The sequence below is a fragment of the Colobus angolensis genome, unplaced genomic scaffold (assembly GCF_000951035.1).
Source record: "Colobus angolensis palliatus isolate OR3802 unplaced genomic scaffold, Cang.pa_1.0 Scaffold401, whole genome shotgun sequence".
NCBI lineage: Eukaryota > Metazoa > Chordata > Mammalia > Primates > Cercopithecidae > Colobus > Colobus angolensis.
The window spans coordinates 2,212,424-2,219,252 of record NW_012117389.1 but is presented as its reverse complement, the minus strand read 5'-3'; positions in this window follow the sequence as shown (position 1 = coordinate 2,219,252).

The window sequence follows — 6,829 nt, the reverse complement described above, 5'->3', positions numbered from 1 at the left end:
AGCCGGCGACGGGCATGGCGCGGCGGGACAGAGGCAGGCGAAGTGGCGCGGCGAGCGGCGGGACTGAGGAAGACGAGGTGGCGCGGTGGGACGGAGGCAGGCGAAGTGGATGGAATTGTTTTTAAACTTCATTTTACAATTATTTATTTGTAGCATACAAAGTACAATTGATATTTATATATTGTGTCATATTCTGATGTTTTACTGAACATTTATTAGTTCTAGTAATTGCTTTGGATATTCTTTATGATCTTGTACATAAACAATGATGGCAACTGCAAAAAGAGATCAATTTCTTCTTTTCCATCTTTATGCCTTTTTTTCTTGCCATATTAGATTGTCTAGTATAATGTTGAATAAAAATGTCAACAAAGAACATCCTCAGGGCTAGGGGATAAAGAGAGGTAGGTTAACCAGTACAAATATACAGTTAGATAAAAAGTTTAAGTTATTTGGTTTGGCAGCAGAGTAGAGTGACCATAGTTAGCAATAATGTATTGTATATTTCAAACTAGCTAGAAGAGAGGACTTGAAATGTTCCCAACACAAAGAAATGGTACTCAAGGTAATGGATATCCCAAATGCCCTGACTTGATTATTTCACATGCTATGCATGTAACGAAATATCACATGTACCCCATAAATATATAAAGTATTATGTATCAACAAAAAAATGAACATCGTCACCTATTACTGAAGACAGGGTGAAATGTTCAATATTTTAGCATTTAATGTAATACTAACTGTAGTTTTTTTTGAAGATGTACTCTATAAGGTTAAGGAAGTGCCCTTAAATTTCTGGTTTTCTGAGAGTTGTTATCAAGAAAGGGTGTTGAATTTTTTCAGGATGTTTTCTGCATCTATCGAGATAAACATAAGGGTCTAATTTTTAGTCAATTTATATGTTGGTTAGGATTTTTCTTAATGTTAATCTAACCTTGCATTCATGAGATAAACCCCTCATGGTCCTGAGGTATTATCCTTTTTATGTCTTGACTTAATTCTCTTTCTTAATATTTTGTTATCAAAATTATGATACAAAAATTTCGTGTCTGTCTTTATGAGGGATGTTGAAACATACCTTCTTTTCTTGTAATGTTTTGGTTGATTTTTATATCAGGGATCCAGGTTAGAAGTTGGAAACCCTGGTGATGCCCAAGATGGAGGAGGGTCACTTTGAGAAAGCTGGTCCATGTCTTTGTGGTAGCCTCTCCAAACGTAGTATTGATCACAGACCAAAAGTAGCCCCATCCCTCTATAGATTGAGGTCCAGGGCTGCTTGGCCATGGTCCTGCAACCAGCCCCATCGACCAAGGGACCCAGAAGGAGCCACCTCCTTCTGTAACCCCTGTAATATGACTGCCAATCTGAGTTCCAACTGCAGATCCTAAGGCAGCGCTGTGACCTGGAGCCAGCTCTGCTCTGCTTGTGGGCCAGAATCAGTCCCACCCAAAAGGTACCTGGAGCATGCCCATCCATGCTCCAAATAACAGGCCTGCCGACCTCTACCAGATTGCATTTCCTGAAGAACCTGAATAGACATTTCTCAAAAGAAGACATACAAATGGACAATAGGTATATAAAAGGTGGCTCAACATCACTAATCATTAGGTAAATTCAAATAAAAATCACAGTAAGATATCACCTCACACCTGTAAAAAAATAGATCTGTTATATGATTGAGCAATCAGAAAGAATTGCTCAAAGAGAAATCGGTACCCCCATATTCGCTGCAGCATTATTCACAGTAGTGAAGATACGGAAACAATCTAAGTGTCCTTTGAGAATAGAAAAAGAAAAATGTATATATACATATATGCAATGAAATATTTTTTCAGCCTTATAAAGGAAAGAAATGTTGTCATCTGACAACATAGGTGGACCAGGAGGGCATTATGCTAAGTGAAATAAGCCAGGCACAGAAAAGAAAATACTGCACGATCTCACTTACATGTAGGATCTAAAAAAGTCAAACTCATAAAAGCAAAAAATAGAATAGTGGTTTCCCGGGACTGGGGGTGTTGGTGGGGAAATGGAGAGATGTTGGCCAAAGGGTCAAACTCACAGTTATGCAGGATGAATAAGTTCTGAAGATCCAGTGTACAGCATTGTGACTATATTTTACAATACTGTATTGTATACTTAAAATTGGCTAAGCAAGTTGATATTAAGTATTCTCACCACACATACACAAATAATAACTATGTGAGGTAATTAATATATTACTTAGCTCAATTGTGAGACTCATTTTACAATGCATATATATATAAACATCATGTATACACCTTAAATTTATAAATTTTTTAAAAATGTATACTACAGTAAAGGTGGAAAAAAATTAAAAGAGAAAAGACCGTGTTATCTGTAAACAGGAACAATTCTACTTATTCCTTTGTGACTCACATGCCTTTTTTTTCTTTTTTTTGTCTAGTTGCTTGGCTAGAACTCTCAATACCATGTTTAAAATGGCAAGAGTGGGCATCCTTGCCTTATTCCTAGCTGTGTTGTTTTCATATATGACTTGCATTATGTTGAGGATATGTCCTTCTATTGATATTTCTAGCTTGTTGAGAGTTTTTATCATGAAATGGTGTTGGATTTTATCAAATGCTTTTTCTGCATCTATGATGATTGTGATTTTTATCCTTCATTCTGTTAATGTTGTGTATACATTAATTGATTCTTATGTGTTGAACTATTCTTGCATCCCAGGGATAATTTGGTCATAATGCATTGTCCTTTCAATGTGCTGTTGAATTTGATTTACTAATATTTTGTTGATTTTCTTGCATCTATGTTCATCAGGGATGTTGGCTTGTAGTTTTCTTTTTTTGTGGCAATTTTGTCCAGTTTTGGTATCGGGGTAATGTTTGGCTAAAAATGAGTGTAACAGTTTCCCTCTTCTTCAATTTTTTGGAGAAGTTTGAGAAAGATTGGTGTTAATTCTTCTTTAAATGTTTGGTAGAATTACATGACTTCTACCAGATGTTTGGTAGAAGTCAAGTCATGTGATCCTGGACTTTTTTTTTGGAGAAGTTTTTTGTTACTGATTCAATCTCCTAAGTCGTTATAGATGTGTTCTGTCTTTCTATTTCTTTATGATTCAGCCTTGGTAAGTTGTGTGCTTCTAGGAATTTATCTATTTCTTCCTTGTTACCCAGTTTGTGAATTCATGACATTATTCATAGTACTCTCTTATAGTCCTTTTATGGCATCTTATAGTCCTATATATGGCATCTGTTGCAATATCTATTCTTTAACATGCGATGTTATTTTTTAAATTGGATTTATTTTATTTAACTTTTATTTTAAGTTCAGGAGGACATGTGCATGTTTGTTATATAGGTAAACTCGTGTCACAGGGGTGTGTTGTACAGATTATTTCATCACCCAGGTATTAAACCTAGTACCTATTAGTTATTTTTCCTGATCCTCTCCCTTCTCCCACCCTCTGTCCTCCACCCTCCAAATGGCCCCAATGTGTGTTGCTCCCATGTGTCTATGTGTTTTCATCACTTAGCTTCCACTTTAAGTGAGAACATGTGGAATTTGGTTTTCTGTTCCTGTGTTAGATTGCTAAGAATAGTGACCTCAAGTTCCATCCATGTTCCTGCAAAGAACATGATCTCATTTTTTATGGCTGCATAGTATTCCATGGTGTATATATACCACATTTTCTTTATCCAGTTTACCATTGGTGGGCATTTACCTTAATTCTATGTCTTTGCTATTGTTTTCTTTTTTTATTTATTTTTATTTTTTATTTTTTTATTTTGAGACGGAGTCTCGCTCTGTCACCCAGGCTGGAGTGCAGTGGCGCGATCTCGGCTCACTGCAAGCTCCGCCTCCTGGGTTCATGCCATTCTCCTGCCTCAGCTTCCTAAGTAGCTGGGACTACAAGACCCGCCACCATGCCCAGCTAATTTTTTTGTACTTTTAGTAAAGACAGGGTTTCACCATGTTAGCCAGGATGGTCTTGATCTCCTGACCTTGTGATCCATCCGCCTTGGACTCCCAAAGTGCTGGGATTACAGGCGTGAGCCACCCTGCCCGGCCATCTTTGCTATTGTTAATAGTGCTCCAATGAACATATGCGTGCATATGTCTTTATGATAGAATGATTTATATTCCTTTGTGTATATACCCAGTAATGGGATTGCTGGGTCAAGTGGTATTCCTGTTTTTGGTTCTTTAAAGAACTGCCACGCTGTCTTTCACAATGCTTGAACTAATCTACACTCCTACTAACAAAAGCATTCATTTTTCTCCACAACATCACCAGCATCTGTTATTTTTTGACTTTTTAGTAATAGCCATTCTGACTGGTGTGAGATGATCTGTCCTCGTGGTTTTCATTTGCATTTCTCTAATAATCAGTGATGTTAGGCTTTTTAAAAATATATGCTTGTTTACAACATGTTTGTCTTCGTTTGAAGTGTCTCTTAATGTCCATTTCCCACTTCTCAATAGGGTTGTTTTTTCTTGTAAATTTGTTTAAGTTCCTTATAGATGCTGGATATTAGACCTTTGTTGGATGTATGGTTTGCAAAAATTGTCTCCCATTCTGTAGGTTGTCTTTTACTTTGTTGATAGTTCCTTTTGCTGTGCAGAAACTCTTTAGTTTACTTAGATTCCATTTGTCAATTTTTGAATCTGTTGCAATTGCTTTTGGCCTCCTCATCATGAAATCTTTGCTTGTTCCTACATCCAGAATGGTATTGTAACATCTCCTTTCTTCTAATGGTGTTTATCTGGACCTCTCTTTTTTTCTTTATTAGTGTAGCTAGTGGCTATATATATTGTTATTTATTTATTTATTTATTTATTACGGAGTTTTGCTCTTTTTGCCCAGGTTGGCGTGCGATGGCACGATCTTGGCTCACCGCAACCTCCGCCTCCTGGGCGGGTTCATACTGGGGATTACAGGCATGAGCCACCATGCCCAGCTAATTTTTTTTTTTTTTTTTGTATTTTTAGTAGAGACAGGGTTTCTCCATGTTGGTCAGACTGGTCTCAAACTTCTGACCTCAGGTGATCCGCTCCCCTTGGCCTCCCAAAGTGCTGGGATTACAGGTGTGAGCCACCGTGCCTGGCTGTTATTTATTTATTTTTTTTCAAAAAAACCAATTCCTGGATTCATTGAACTTTTGAATGTTTTTTGTATCTTGATTTCCTTCAGTTCAGCTCTGATTTTGTTTTTCTTGCCTTCTACTAGCTTTGGGGTTGGTTTTCTCTTGGTTCTCTGGTTCTTTTAGTTGTGATGTTAAGTTGTTAATTTGCGATCTTGCTAACTTTTTGAGGCAAGCATTTCGTGCTATGTTTCCTTCGTAACACTACCTTAGCTATGTCCCAGAGATTCTGGTATACTGTATTTTTGTTCTCATTAGTTTCAAATAACTTCTTGATTTATACTTTAATTTTGTTATTCACCCCAACATCATTCAAGATAAGGTCATTTAATTTCCATGTAGTTGTATGGTTTGGAACAATGTTTTTAGTATTGATTTATAGTTTTATTGTGCTGTAGTCCAACAGTGTGTTTGGTATGATTTCAGTTCTTTTGCATTTGCTGTGGATTGTTTTACGTTCTCTTGTTTGGTCAATTTTACAGTATGTGACATGTAGCAAAGAGAAGAATGTATATTCTGTTGTTTAGGGGTGGAGAGTTCTGTAGAGGTGTATCAGGTCCATTTGTCCAATGCTGTGTTCAGATCCTTAATATCTTTGTTTATTTTCTGCCTCAGTGATCTATCTAATACTGTCAGTAGAGTGTTGCAGTCTCCCACTATTATTGCATGGGAGTCCAAGTTTCTTTGTAGGTCTCTAAGAGCATGCTTTATGAATATGGGTGCTCCTGTGTTGGATACATATATATTTAGGATAACTAGATTTTCTCATTGAAGTGAACCCTTTACCATTATGTCATGCCCTTCTTTGTCCTTTTTGATCTTTTTGGTTTAAAGTCTGTTTTGTCTGAAATTAGGATTGCAATCTTGGTTTTTTTTGTCTTCCATTTGCTTGGTAGATTTTCCTCCATCCCTTTATTTTGAGCCTATGGATGTTATTGCATATGAGGTGGTTCTCTTGAGGACAGCATACCATTTGTTCTTGCTTTTTGATTCAGCTTGCCACTCTATCTTTTAAATAGGGCATTTAGTCCCGTTTACATTCCAGATTAGTATGATATGTATGAACTTGATCCTGTCTTTGTGTTGTTAGCTGGTTATTATGCTGGCTTCTTTGTGTGATTGCTTTATAGTGTTAGTGTGTTTTTGTGTGGCTGGTAATGCTCTTCCCTTTTCATAGTTAGTGCTCCTTTCAAGATCTCTTGTAAGGCAGGTCTGGTGGTAACAAACTCCCTCAGTATTTGCTTATCTGAAAAGCATCTTATTTCTCCTTTGCTTATGAAGCTTAGTTTGGCTGGATATGAAGTTCTTGATTGAAGATCATTCTCTCTTTTTTTTTTTCATTTTCCTTCAAGTGTTGTGCAAATCCAAAAGATTTTTTTCTTAACAAATGTTGAATATGGTCCCCCAGTCTCTTCTGGATTGTAGGGTTTCTGCTGAGAGATCTGTTGTTATGTGCTGCTTTTTAGTATCATTTTGTTTACCTGAATAGCTTTCTTTAGCATGTCTCGGAAGGCAGATCTTGCAGTGGTGATTCCCTCAGCATTTTTTCTTTGGGGGGGAGGGGAGTCTTTATTTCTTCTATATATTTTGCTGGGCATAGTATTCCCAGTTAGTGTTTTTTCTTTCTAGAAGCACTTTTTGTTTGTTTGTTTGTTTTGTTTTTTTTTTTTTTTTTGTTTTGAGGCATTCAGCTAATTTAT